General features: G+C 50.1%; 1 protein-coding gene across 7 annotated transcripts in view; it reads left to right on the top strand.

Annotated features, from left to right (window-relative positions):
- The window catches only part of PTPRS (protein tyrosine phosphatase receptor type S), a 455981-nt gene that overhangs the window by 171821 nt on the left and 269288 nt on the right, over nucleotides 1-14872 (top strand). The window contains exon 1 of one of the 7 annotated variants that reach the window (XM_085637323.1): nucleotides 9926-9984. The exons of the other annotated variants lie outside the window; for them this stretch is intronic. The gene's annotated coding sequence lies outside the window, so the exon portion shown is untranslated. Of the gene's footprint in view, nucleotides 1-9925; nucleotides 9985-14872 lie in introns of those variants that run through there. 7 annotated transcript variants of the gene reach the window in all.

Genomic DNA, 14872 nt, shown 5'->3' on the forward strand with positions numbered 1-14872 from the left:
TGAGACTTGCCCTGGGGAGGTTACAGTGAGTGAGGCAGTGAGGTTGCCTGGGGTGGTTACACATGGTGAGCCAGCGAGGCTGCTCGGGTGGTTGAACTGAGTGGAGCAAGGACTCTGCCCTGGGGTGGTTACAGTGAGTGGGGCAGTGAGGCTGCCTGGGGTGGTTACACAGAGTGAGGCAGCGGGGCTGCTGGGGTGGTTGAAGTGAGCGGAGCAAGGACTCTGCCCTGGGGTGGTTAAAGTGAGTGGTCCGGTGAAGTCCTGGGGGCATACTACAGGGCCTGGTGTCAGTGGCACTCACCGACTGTGACTACGTGTAAACCATCTTTCGGTGACACTCTTGGATTTGGTGAATTCAAACAAAATGAAGGTAACACTCAAGCTAGAGACGTGTGCTTGGCTCCACCCTCACCCTGTGAGTCTGTCCTCCTTTTCTACACCATATGAACATTGCCTCCCAGGTGGCGCTGCAGCGGGCCAGCTACAGGGGGGTTCTGAGTGGTCGGCGCATTTGCCTGAAATGGACTTTTAGAAAGAGGAGATTTATAATCAGCTGCAAAGATGCATCGGCGGCTCTGCTGCTTAAATTAAAATGAAATCTGAAGCACAAACCAGCCATTTATACCACACAAATGTAAGATGCAACTGCAACATTCTGTCCGAAACCCCACACTCCGGGAACTGAGTCTAAAGCAAACCATTTGTAAATGGTTAACTGGAATTTCCAAGACGGATAAACACGCCCCAGTTTAAACTTCGTTGCCACATCACTTTTCGTAGGAAGCTCGAGGCAAGACGAGAATTCACACTTAGAAAGCCTCGGGCTGCAGGGCAGGGGCCACAGGGCAGGGGCCCTGGTTCTACGGGGTCATGTTTGGACAAATATGGTCGGGGCAATAAGCCGAAATGTGACTCGTCCCTCCCACAGGCCTGCAGCAGTCCAGACAGAATTACCTCTTCCACTAGATTGCTTTGGAATAACACTTTTCCTCAATCTTCCCGCATTAGCATTTGGTGTCGCTGTGCCGGTGAGCTAGCAGGCTTTCAAAGGTTGTTTTTTGGCTGTGCTGGAGCGCTGTCAGAGTGCCACGCAGCACCACTTCACAGCGCCTCACATCACTATGCACAGCGCTGGCCCCGTCCTCGAAGCACACCAGCATCTCCGGTATGAGCCGTACTATATAAATACAGCGGGGCCCGAGAGATGTCGACAGCCGACATCTTAATTAATTATTTTGGGGAAATATCTTCGATCAATATAATAACCTAATCTGCGCTCCCTGTCCAGCCGAGCCTTAGCCCCCCCTGCCCCACCTAAGTGCTGAAGAGGCAAGTCATGATTCCTGTCCTCTGCTACGTCACGTTCTGACATCCCTCCCTAGCGACCCACAGCTCTTGGGGCTGCTTCGTGCAACAGGCATCCGTGCAGGCTCTTTGGGCTGGCAGAGACCAGCTCTCCATTGCTGAAACTTGTGTGCGTCACTTTGCAGTAGCAGCAACAACACACAGCCGATTTGAAAGCAGAAGTTACTAATACAATCTATGTGATCTATGTCACCATTTAATTTATTTATTTTATTTATTCAGTGCATTTTTATAAAGCGCGTACATTACCCAAAGGAGTCAGAGCGCTGTACAATAGAGCTGGTTACGTTAGTGAGGAATTAGCAGTTAAAAGCCAATTGCTCTGTTCGTAACCACATGCTGTGATTTGTTAGACTTCATGGCGCTTTCAGTTTCACAACACCAAACAGAGCGAGGAACAGAAAGGAGCAGTGTCTAGTTACTTACTGACCTATAGCCAAGCACCATTGGATCATAACAATAGATTTATAAAGTGAAATATATGGTGGCAGGGATCCTGCTAGCTAAGTCCAATGCAGGTAACAGCGGTTGTAATGTTCTGGTTATGTAATTTTATTTACTAAGGCGCACAACAAATATATTTGTTTGCTAATGCCCAAGCACAACCATTCCCAAGGTTGCCAAAGCAAACCATTTACACTTGTTATCACGCAGCAGTTAAGGGGACAGCATGCGCAGTCACAGAAAATCGAACACATCGGCGCATGTTAAGGACACACTAAGGCATACATGCCAACATTTCAGAAGAGCAAAGTGGGAGAATTGTTGGAAAAAATCGGGAGAATGGGGCCGTGAATCGGGTTACTGTCCTGTATGGGCTTTGGAAGTGTGCGGCTGCAGGATCGGACATTTGAAACGCAAATGCACGTTTTTGTCTTACCTTTCAGAAGCATGGAGCGTAATGGCAGGCAGAGAGAGGGCGATGCAAGTGTTGTGCACTGGCCTGGCAGGTTGCTGGCAGCGCATACACCAACCCTCCCCCCCCCCCCCCCCCCGTCCCTCGTGTGTGGCACCTCGGGCTGAAACAACTTCCCGGGCACCCACACAGCCGCCCCCCAGTACTTCATAGGTCTTTAAAAGACCATTCCCTTGTTAATGGGGCTTTGTTGGATTTTCACCCCTCCTAGAGCCCCTGCATCGCCACTATTGCTGGAAGAATTAGCGCGTTACACAATACCAATCCCTGTCAGCTGAAACCCCGAGGAATCGATGTTCTGGAGCTTGAATCGGGAGGCGGGAGACTAGCCTTGAAATCGGTAGTCTCCCGCCTGAATCGGGAGGGCTGGCATGTCTTCTAAGGGTCACAAAGTAGGCGTGTTAGGGAAGAGTAAATTATATTGATGTATGCAGCATATTTAATTTTGCACAGTTTCTTTTACTTCTCCTCCTATAGCTCGTTTTCCTTCACACAGCCATCTGAAACCACTCTCTCCCGTGTTTACATAATTGGTTATAGACGCGATACAGTGCAATGTTGCTCCCTTCCCCAGACTCTCAATGTTGAAGACAAAATACTCTATATTTTCCTGAATGTGATGCCACAGAATGTCGTCTGACTCAAAGAAGCTATTTCACTTCCACTTCCAAACTTCGTGTCAGGCAATCTTCCAACTTGCATTAGGCTTTGTAATAAAACCAAGCAGGAGGCTAATAATCGAAGGCTTGTTTTAGGATGTAGCCTTATTTGAGATACCTCGCGCTTACCTTTTAAGGAGCCATTGCTTTCCTGTCTCAGACTCTGCTTTTACATTTTCAACCCTGTATTGGTTAATTATGGTGACTTCACCCCAGCGCACCTCACAGGTTAAATGCATTTATTTTCTGTGGCAGACGTGGAGTTTACAATTCAACTTTGCATTGCTTTCCTGTCCCAGACAGTTGCTAGAGGCCGCTCTGCTCCTCCGTTGTGGCCTCTCAGGCTGTGCGGGCGAGGCCTTTGGAGGAGGGGGCAGGGTAGAGCTGGGGCCGCTGTATCTCCTTGGCTCTCAGAAATCCCAAACGGGTAAATGCAGCTCCTTTCTGCTAATCCCTTATCTAACTTTCCAAAACGGTCAAATGGAGACCAGCTCGCTGAGTCATTCTTCGGTACTCTGCTAGTCTAATACATGTTTGCAACATTTCTTCCGTCAGCCTGATTATTCTTAAATGCATGGTGACAAGAGGCTTGGATACGATTCTTACGGTTTCTCATTCTAAGTCATAGAGCGGCCATTGGGGGAGGGGTAGAGCCGGGGATGCTCTTCAAGATGCTCACACCCTGCATAGCTCAAGAAGCGCACAAAATAATGCCATGGCTTAACAAGAGAAGCGCAAGAATGTTATCTGAGCTTTTGTCACCATGCATTTAAGAATAATCTGGCTGATGGAAGAATTATTGAAAAAATTTATCGGACTCGCTGAATAACCAAGAATGGCTCAGCGAGACGGTCTGCCTCTGGCACTTTTGGAAAGTGGTGGAAGGATTACCAGAACCAGCTGCTTTTACCAAGAGCAGTGAATCGCCATTACATATGGAAATGCGCGATGAGAAAGGGACATTCAATTTGGGCTGCATACATTGCCTCGGAGAAAGGCGGTGGTGTGCTTGTTGGTCTGAGCAAGCATGGTGGTTGAAGGGCGCTATTCTTACTTCGAGTTGTGGGCCTCGAATTGCTGATCTCCCCATCAGCAAGGGGCTTTGGGGTGCTCCTTGTGACCCGCAGTGAGGGCGCTTCCTCCTCCATCAGCTGAATTTCTTGGGGTGCTACGTAAACCTCAAGTTATGCAGTCCGAGATGAGGATCGCCCCCTAAACAGAAGTGTTGACATTATATTTCGATTTGCTCACTTTGCGCTCCGCGGGAATAAAAATTCGTCCACCGATGCGCTACTTCCAAATCACATGACAGCCAATCCCACGCCTGAATGTATACTGGCAGTCGTCTGAGAGTGGAAAAGACTCTTAATCTGTAAAGTGACACAAGATTGGAGCATTTTCGGCACCTCATCCAATCCTACGCAGCTGCACAGAATTCGAATGTGCTTATTGGCTTTGAAGTACGCACGTGCCTCTGAGGTTACTATAAACAGTCCGCTAGCTGGTGGGAAATTGGGAACTATTACATTTTCAAGCGGATTAAACGTGAGTAGCTGCTAGTGTAAGGTAAGTGAGTGTGTGACCGAACGGGCAGTAAAATTTTAGCTGAACGGTAACAAACTTCTTTGCAAACTCCTCTGTGACAGCTCTCTCTTCCCTGTTCATGAGTTCTCTTAATGACTACGTTGCATCGTACACGTACACGTGCATTCTACTCTGCATTTCCCTACTGGCTAACGCTTGGAGGAACTCAACAGTTCTTGCCATATGGGCAAAAGTCAAGTGTTTTAGCGGTGGATATATATCTGGGCATGCAGTCGTTTAACTGTCTCATGGCTAAGGCCCACTTTACTTGCTGGGCGACGCTGGTGGTTGTGTTTGGTGAACTCGTTCCTGCAGCAGCTTTGATGAGGCAGGACTACTGTTCTGGGATCTGTGTTAAAAACCTGCACGACAGGCTCTCAATTTCAGCAGTCGAGGCAGGGCAGACACAGACAGGTGCTTGACTTCGGCAGGCTTTTTAGGTCTCGGCTCGAAGGCTGCCCCTTTTTACAGCCACTCTGCCTATGGCTGGAAGACGTAGCCCCCCCCCCCCCCGAAATCTTTTTCAGCCCCCCCCCCGAAATGTGGCTCTAGTTGCCCGCCTGCATAGATCTTATGTGGGCTACACTTTGCATCTGTCGGTGTTCGCTGTCAGGGCTTAACAACAAGCATTACAATGCAATGGTCTCGGCATTGGTAAAGTTAGAGCTATTGGCATTGCTCATGACAATGCCGTTTCTTTAAATGTTTTAAAAACAAAAACATAAACAAAAATAATGTCATGAGCAATGCCAATAGCTCTAACTTTACCAATGCCGAGACCATTGCATTGTAAATGCTTGTTGCAAGGATGGGTCTTCGTGGGATATTTATATATCGGCCATAATTTGGGTGTAATGAGACCCTGATACCCCTTAGCCCCGGTGCCGCTGTACCTGCTGCACTGACGTCTGCAGACCGCGGCTACGTGAAGTCGTGCAGCGTAGAACGCACAAGGTGACCCTCTAGGCACCAGGCTAACTGTTAACTGGAAGTGAAAGCAGAGGTCGGGTCATTCTTTTAATGAGGTACAGTATAAACCCAGGGGGCGTGTCCGGGGACAATGCACAGAGGTCAGACCTTCCTGAAAAGACCTGTTACCATGGTAACCGGCCGTGACGCCTCTGGCAGCATCAGAAGGATGGCATTTTTTTATTCAATTTCCTAATCTAAAGGTTTGAAGGGATGGCAGGCCTGTGGCGGAGATCTCGCCCCCTACGGGGCTCGGTGCCCCCCTCTAACGGTGCTCATTGAATGGTGTTACAATCAGAGCTTTGGGTCTTAACCCGGTGATGGCCTGTTGGACAGCTCTGTGGGTTAACGCACTCGCTGGAGAAAAGTGTCTGCACAAGCGGCGGGTTACAGAGCGCAGATGTTTCTAGCAGAGCTTTGGCGCTTGATCCAGTAAATGTTTAAAATGTCTAACTCCGGAGACACTTTAAGGGTCTGTAATTACTACTATTGTAGGCAGAGCTCTGCCAGTGACTGTGGGGGGGGGGGGGGCTTGGAGATCACTCCTACCACCCCTTCCCCCACACCTTCAGGTTTGTCATCACATTTCGCAGCTTGCACTGATGTGAAATCCGTGCGCGCCCAGGAAGAGGCGCTTTTTACGCGTTGACCTCTCCTGGAAGTACGGGTCCTTTCAATACTCCGGGGTATTTTTAGTTCTTCGAGCGGGTTTCTGGATAACGTTGTTCAGACTCTCTGGGGACTTGGAGAAGCAGGACCCCCGGGAAGGGGGCGGCAGGCAGTGTTTTTCCTCAGACAAAGTGTGTGTTTGTCATGCCCCGCTCCCCAGAGGAGGGAGGCTTTGTGCTTTTAGTTCGGGATGGAAAAGTTGGCTTCCCCCTCCCCCCCTGCGAGGGCTGGTCTCCGGGACACAGGGGCCGAGAGCGATGCCACAGCTGGGAGGCAGGCCCGGCCGGGCAGGGAGGGTTTCAAACCCACTCAAAGACGTGGCACTTTCTTTCCATTCAGCAGCCCTGCTCTCACCCACATGCTGTCCCCGGCGATTCACGTGACAGTGGTTCACACGGCCACCTCTGCATGCCCCCCCCCTCCACACCTAAAGCACTCCCGCCCGTGCTTCCATGATGCTGCTCTTAATCCGGGGTTGCCTGAACTCTGTTGCTGCTCCAGGGTGGAGTGAACGGTGTTGTAGGTTGGCTCCTCTGTACTACAGGGGCCCTAGGGGACACGCACCTATCCTGGTATAGAACAGGCCAGGTGGTGAGTAAGTACATGGAGGATTAAAGCAGCCCAGGGGGCGTGGCTTGTAAGGAGGGCTCCTGTTCTGTGGTATGACAGGCACTGTGTGGTGTGCTATAGTGCAGACTCTTGGGGTGGCCACGTTCTCAGGGCAGGCCTTGTGTTGGGGTACATAGATGCAGGGTGGGGTTAAATGTGTATAGCACCCCGTTTAAAGCACATGCTATCACACTGCTCATCGGTTGGCCCTGGTACTAATGTAGGTAGGCCATGTGGTGTGCTGGGCTTGTGTGGAGTAAGCTCTGTTAGTTGCAAACACTGCTTTTTGTGCAGGCCAGGGCTCCTAAAGAGTGGGAGGCGTCATTCTTTGGCGCGCAAGGGTAGTGATGATGTAGGAGTGGGCCTATTTAGTGAGGCAGGCACCGTTTTCTTTGTTTACCGATCCAAGATCGCAGACGCCATTTTGATCGGTAAATAAAAAAAAAAAAGAAGTATATGTGTATAAGTACTTTTTTGATAGCAGAGCTGCATGGCAGCTGCCAGCCCCGTCCAGAAATGAAAGTTAAAAACATGTATTTAAATCACCGCGAGGGATGGAGAAGCAGTGGTAGAAGCAACCGGAAGTGGGCAGGAGAGGAGGGAGCAACGAAGACCTAGGAAAGCCTCTTTTGCATTGATAGTGCCTGGCACCAAAAGGGCCTTCAAAAAAGTGAAATGTAAAACATGGCTATCAAGGCCGGTGAGAGCAGTAAGGGGGCAGGTGTAAAGGAGGTGGGGAAGCAATAGGGGTTTTTAGGGGTTATGCTGCATATGAGGGAGCGGTACAAAAGGGGGTGGTGATGGACGGAGCATCAGAACCAATCAAACACTCACACCCAGTCAACAGATCTGGGTTTGATCCATCACCGTTCTTTAGCCCACTCTGCCACCCCAGTTCAGATATGGCCATATGCAAATCAGTCTGACCCTGTGCCTCATGGGAACAGTCCAGCCCGAACTGCCAAGCCATGCCTTCCCTGGACCGGAAACAAGCTTCCTAGGACCGGTTTCTGGCATTTCAGCCATCTTCAGCCAGGCTTGCTTGAATCCAGTGGCAAAGTGAGCAAGGGACTCACGTCTGAGCATACCCTGCCAACTTGTCCTAGGAAGCTTAATGCACGACAACTAGTATGGCCATATATTTTTATCATTATCAGGTCGCTTTCTAAAATGTATCCCCATTCACTATTTGGTAATTTCCAATACAACTTTGGTTATTATCTCCCTTCCAAGATGGCCGCTACATTTACCATCATGTATTACCCCTATGAGCGTTAGTCCTCTCTCTATCTCTGCAATACCACACCATCTCCCAATCACATGAAACAAGCATTATATGAGAGTCCTTAGGCGTCGCATTAATACCTCTCTGACCGGCGAAGCGAGAGCAGCAAGGCACCGTACCGGCGGCACTCGTGTGCACCATGACGATTCCCTGGTTCGCGTAGTAACATATCCCTAAGTAAGTACACTTATACTCGCTACTAAAACATACCACATTAGAGAGGACATATACACTTATACATTGCTTTGCGCTATTGTCTCTCATTAGATTTTCACGAACTAGACGCAGGTTCACCTACCGATGCCACTAGAGAACGTTACCTGGTTCGCGTTCTAGGAATATCTCCAAGTAAGTGTATCTAGATTCGTTGTTTGAAAAATATTACCAATAGAGGAGACACGTACATTTACAAATTGATTTGCGCTATTTTTTCATATTAGATTTTTACAAACTAGACGTATGCTCGTCCACCGAAGCTACTGGAAAATCTTTATCTCTACCTGATTGTGCCAATCACACAAAGACCTTCTAGCGATAATTCGGATACATTTCTAAGTAAGTCGACCCACACTCGTCACATTCACATCTGACGCTCAGCACAACCTGATTTGTTTAGCCACAACCACCTACCTACGTTTTTTCATTTTTCCAACTATTAGACCTCCGTATGCAACTCGTTTCTCCTCCTGTCATGAAATTCTGAGAACCGGATTCGTCCGACTGTAAGTCATATCATTATGCTCAGGATACATTTTACTTAAACATCCTTAATACTAGTTCTTTATTATTGATTCCATTCTTCTCCATTTAGATAATCGTATGGGTCGTAGTCTACCCAGACTGAATTTTTATGAAATACCACGCTCATCGTACCCTCTTTATACTTTTAAACAAAACCTCCTAGCGAGACTGCATACTCCATCCATTTGGACGCAGGTTAGCTTCATATTTCCCATAATTTGATATACTTAGCACGCCGGTCTCCGCATATTCTCATCATACACATCCCTCTCTTTCTTCTTTATTCCAGACACAATTAAGTCGTATACATACCAAGGAACCTAGAATCTCTGTGATACACGAGCCACATCTCCACTGTATTTTTTTTTTCTTTTACCTATCTCTCAGTCTTATCCTTAGAGACTTTTAAATCAATGGGTTACTTAATCAAAAGTCACATTTGGTGATGGGTTTATATAAGGTGTACAGCATTTTTTTAGTTCACAACTAAAGGATGTCCAATAAGATACAGTTGACTAGTGATTTTAATTGTTATTCCGTAGAGAATGTCACTACAGGACATTTATGAGGATCTTTGTTTGTTATTATCTTTAATATACAGCATACTCTTGACAGTTGTTTATATTTCACCTAAGAACTGGTGAAAATATTGTATGGCCCCCTGATGAAGGCACATGCCGAAACGCGCGTAGGATTGTGGATACATCCTAAGGCCATAGTAACGCTCAACTCTTTGCTCAGCAGTCCTTGAATATTGTCTTGTCAAATGTGTAACCTATATACTGATGTTTACATTGAGGAGACTTCCCATGTTATCTGTGTCAGACAATTTTACACATGTATAACCAATTAAAAAATTGTGATCAATCTTTATATGAACAGCAAATATAATTGTAAATATATATATTTTTCTCTACAAAATCATAAAAATAAAATGTTGAATAAAAAGTATTTAAGCTCTAACTAATTCTGGGTTCAAGAGTAACGCTGATTTTGTTTTTGAATCTGTTTCCTAAATCTATGTTTCTTTACATTCAGTTCTTCCTGACCCTGATTTAGGAAAAATAATTAGGGGTAACCCTCTGTTCTTCACACATGTAGGTTGGGATGCGTCCTGCTGCTCGTGTGGGACTCTAAAGTTTGTGGTAGAAGAAGCGATATCCGGGCACTGCCAGCACTGACCTGCGGTAATGTAGTCTCACTACTGCAGACCTTTTAATAGTATGTGCCTTGCGGTAGGGTGTGTAAGGCGCTAGCTAGGGTGGACCCTTTGATAGTTTGTCTAAAGTGCTGATGGGTGGGCTTTGGTAAGGTCAGTGTAGGACGCTGGAAGGGCTGGGATTTGTGGTAGGTTTGGTTTAGGGCGTTAGCGGTGTGGGCCCCGTGTAAGGGTCCATGCAGGGTGCTCACTGGATTGACCCTCTCCCAGGGACTGTGTTGGGGTACTGGCTGGGGTGGGTCGTGTAAGGCAATTGCTGGACACTTCAGTAGGTCTGTGTGGGGCGCGGGCTGGACTGACCTTCTCCCAGGTACTGAGTTGGGGTCCTGGCTGGGGAGGGGCCCTGTGTAAGGTTCTGTGTAGGGTGCTCGCTGGACTGACCCTGTCCTAGGGACTGTGTGGGGGTCCTGACTGGGGAGGGGCCCTGTATAAGGTTCTGTGTAGGGTGCTCGCTGGACTGAACCTCTGCCCGGGACTGTGTTGGGGTCCTGGCTGGGGAGAGGCCCTGTGTAAGGTTCTGTGTAGAGTACTCGCTGGACTGACCCTCTGCCCGGGACTGTGTTTGAGTCCAGGCTGGGGAGGGGCCCTGTGTAAGGTTCTGTGTAGGGTGCTCGCTGGACGGACCCTCCGCCCCGGACTGTGTTGGGATCCTGGCTGGGGAGGGGCCCTGTGTAAGGTTCTGTGTAGGGTGCTCGCTGGACTGACCCTCTGCCCGGGACTGTGTTTGGGTCCTGGCTGTGATGGGTCCAATGGCGGACTGCATCTCGCTGGCTCCGCGGCCCTGTAATCACAGCCTAATCTCAGCCCTGGAGGGAGACATTCCTGCTCTGCGGTTTCCCTGGTAACCGGAGGCGGCGGCCTGGAGGAGCCTCTGAAACCGGAGCCCCGCTCAGGGCTCACTCTAACCCCAGCCTTTGTGCAGGGATTCTGCTGCCTGTCACCGTCCCATCCATCAACTGGACCCGGTTTCTTACCACCTGCGCCCCCTCTTGGCACTCAGGAGCCCGTGGGGGTAGTAGGAGCAGAGACCACTGCTACATCACGAAGATATGGCGTCCACTAAAGCTCTGGGACCCATGATGAAAGGGGAGGAGTAAAGGCTGGGGGCAGTGCTTAATTTGTAAAATAAAAAGAAAACAAGTACCAGGGCTCTCTCATCAGAAGGCCACTGCAGCTTGCGCCACACATTGCCACGGTCAAGCTGCCAATGACACTACAAACACAGTGCTAACCATCACACGGCTACAAATGTAACAATTCGGACTGTTTCAGGCCCCAAAGCTAAAAGAATGGCTTGGGCGGCAGGTAATAGTCATTTTTAATGTATATTGAATTAATACCTGTTGTTGCGGTTATCTCTAAAATGCCCAGACTGCGCCACCTTGTGGCATACAGTCACATGCCCTTGTGTTGACAATTAAGTGCTGGTAGGGAGCACCGGAAACCACTGGCTCAAATTAAGCACTGGCCGTGGATGCTGCACCTGAAACATGAGGAATCTTCAGGCGGAGAGGCCCATGCCCAATGGCGGGTGGCCGTAGAAATATATATATATATATGTGTGTGTGTGATCAAGGGCACTGGGTGCCTGAAACGCTATATTATATCTATATCTTTCCTGAACCAACGTCCTTTGCTCTGGACCTCTTCTGAACTAGATGCTGCAGTGCTGGCACCAACCCTGGCACTGCTCTCATGCTGTGAGAGCAGCGCCCTGATTGGACGGATCAGCCTCACGGTGCTACCCAGCATAACAGAGTGCCTGCTTGCTTCTGAGAATGCCTGTTCTCTCTAATTAAAAGTATCACATCACTCTTGAGAAGTGCAGGTACTCTCCCTCTCAAAATAAAAAAGTGCCTGTACTCGGTACTGGACAGTACCGGCCCATTTAAATCACGGGGTGGGGGAGGTAGTACCGAGGCGAGAGACCCCTGTTAAACATGGGTGTAGGGTGGCTGTGGACTAAGGGGGCCCCCAGTGGTGGAGCAGTGGGGACCGTCTCCACCTTCCTAAGTCTCCACCTTCCATGAGTGAGTAGTTAATCCAGTTTAGGATGTTTTCTTGCATTGTGGGAATTGTAGTCATGATTTTCCAATGGGATATAGTGTTCACCTTACCACTAAGTAGTCACGGCACCTGTGGGGGCGGGGATATCCCCATCACACCACGAGGATCCGGGGCTCCCCTCCGCACCGAGGAGCCAGCGGGTACTTTTGGGATGGGCCAGCTCTCATGTTTGAGAGTCCGGGAGAGTCCGTGCGGGCAGGGGCCTTTCTTTCACCCCTCAGATGAGCAGACATTTCGCTACCCCTGTCAGCTGAAGCATTCTTGTCTAAGCACTGGGACCCCCAGAGCCAGCTATGAGGGCAGAGACCCCTCCAGGTGGACCCCACAAATAAAGCAAATAAAGAATTCACCCAAGGCACTAGTGACATGGGTCACCTTCAGGATCAGCTAGTACATAACCCCCCCCCCCCCCCCCCGCATTTTCCCCCTCCAACGGAAGCGGATTCTTTAGTGAAGAACAGTGTGTTTTGAAGTTCCACTTTTAAATTGCATGCTTTTGCCCAAAATTGCCAGGGACTAAAATGGCGTTGGCGCGTATGACACGTGACGTGGAAGCCATGGACAAACAGATGGGCGTCCTGGCTCGGTGAAAACAAGCATTGGCAATTCTGGTCGGTTTGGCCGGTACCTTAGGTCCTGGCTTAAATCAGTGCAGTTGCGAAGTTAGTCCTGGTTTATTTCAACAGGGCCAATCGGACGAGCGCATCTGATAACGATATGAAGAAGCAAGGTGCCGGGATCAAAAAAGGGGTGTCCCTGAGGCGCCATGCGGACACCGACTCGGTAGTTTAAAGCCCGGATTGAAACAATGTGTCCTGCCAGCGTGCACGGCCGGGCTCTCCTCCACGCTTCCGCCTCCGTGCGGAAGGATTTGGTTTCGGTAATCTGCTACGGGTCATGTTTTGTTGCAGAGCTTGGGGCGTCATAAAACCCCGTGCCAGCGAGGCGCTCAGCTCTGCAGTTGCTTTGACGCGGCTGGCCGGCACATCAAACGGATCTTTGTTTATTTTCAAGGCCTCCGACTGCGCGATGAGAACTGTTTTTAAAAACACTCGGAGCCCGCCCCAGGGCGCCGCCATCTTGCATGTCCTGGCTGCGGCAATGACGTCACCACGGCTCCGACAATGACGTCACCGCGGCTAGCTGCGTCTGGATCAGTTAGTGCTCGGAGTCCGGGATTTGGGGGCGAAATGTCTGCCTCCCACTGACGTCGTGTTACATTATTAAAGGTAGCCACGTGCAGTAAGACTTTCAAAGTGGCCGCAGTCAAGCTTCCAGGCCTCTAAAGACTAGAAATCATCTACAAAGGCGTGCTTTGGGCAGGCCTCTAGGCTTCTTCGACTCTCTTCGCCCAGTGTGTGCTCCCTCCCCCCATTTGTCTGCCAGGCTTTTCCCCTTCGCACCCTGCTGCTCTCTCAAGGTTGCTTTCTCTCCCCACTGGTTGCATCTCCCCTCCATTTTGATTTCTACTCCGTCTGTACAGAACCGCGGCTCATTTCGTAATTGCCTGGCTCCCCTTCCGGCCTTCCCCCACTTCCAAACTCCTTGAACCCCTCTTCCCTTTCTTTCTCTATATTCACCCTTCTTCTCTCTGATACTTCTTTGCTCTCCGCCTCTTACTGCCTTTGCACCTCCTTCAGTTTTCTCAGCCTTCTCGGCCCACGTTCTACCCCTGCCACATTCTCTCTCCAACTATATACCTCCCCCTTTGCCTATGTTTTCCCATCTACAAATATCTCCCACCCAAAGGCCCCCGTTCGCTCTACATGTTCATTTTCTCCCCAGCAGACACGTCCATTCTTTAAAGGCCGCCCTCCCGTCCATGCCCCTTTCTCCCTTCTCTAAAGCTTGTTATTTCCTGCCATCCTTCCGTACCTTCAACCCTTTCGCCTCCTTCCGTCTCCCCCTTCATGCGTGCCCCCCTCTCCCTCCCGCGCCCTCTCATGCAGATATCTTCCATCACCGCTGAAGGCTGACTTTTATTTCCTCCTTGTCGTGTTTATTTTATGTCCCTGGCCTGGCCGGCTCCCTCCCTGGCGCACATTATGGAGCACGGAGCTGTGCGAGCGCTGAAATGAATATATTCCGTTTTATCACTTGGGAGAACCCCCTTCCCGGGCGCCTGGAGGGCGGAGGCACGGGGCGCCATGGAGGGCTTTGTGTGTGCATGGGCGGGGGCCGCCTGCACAGGACATTAACAGGGGGGCAACAGCTGCACTCCAGGCTTTTGGAAGGAATACGTGCCACTGGAGTTATTTTCAGTGCTTTTGGGTGGCTGCAAACAGGCATTTAAAGGGGTTATCCGGTGGATATTGTCACACTAAACTCCCGCCCCCCTCACTGACATCAACAAACCGGGCCTGCTGCTGGGGGATTGGTAGCCTGAGAGGCAGGAATGGCGAGGGGGAAGTATTATCACTTTCCTCTTCACTTGATGCCCCCTCGGCTACAACATGTAAACCAGCTGCCCGAGCTCCCGGCACCGCCGGCAGGGGGGCTGCCACAGCGCCCCCACTTTCAGCTTTGCCGGAAGGGGGCTTCCTGCTACTGAGATGAGCTTTGATATCTTCATGGGCACGTCGCGCCTTTGCCCCTGGGCGACGAGAACCAGCAGCCGCTCTGGGTACCAGCCGGCGAGCCGGGAGTTTGTCGCAGCGGACGAGCCCACGAGCCCCTGTAGTGTCTGTGGGGAGACGGGCTCCGTCTGCTTTTAGGCTGCCCAGTGCCTACGCGGTGTGAGTGGGTGGATGGGAGCCGCAGGGCATCGGTGGGTAGAAAGGGGCTCAGTG

The sequence above is a fragment of the Triturus cristatus genome, chromosome 12 (genome assembly GCF_964204655.1).
Source record: "Triturus cristatus chromosome 12, aTriCri1.1, whole genome shotgun sequence".
Taxonomy (NCBI): domain Eukaryota; kingdom Metazoa; phylum Chordata; class Amphibia; order Caudata; family Salamandridae; genus Triturus; species Triturus cristatus.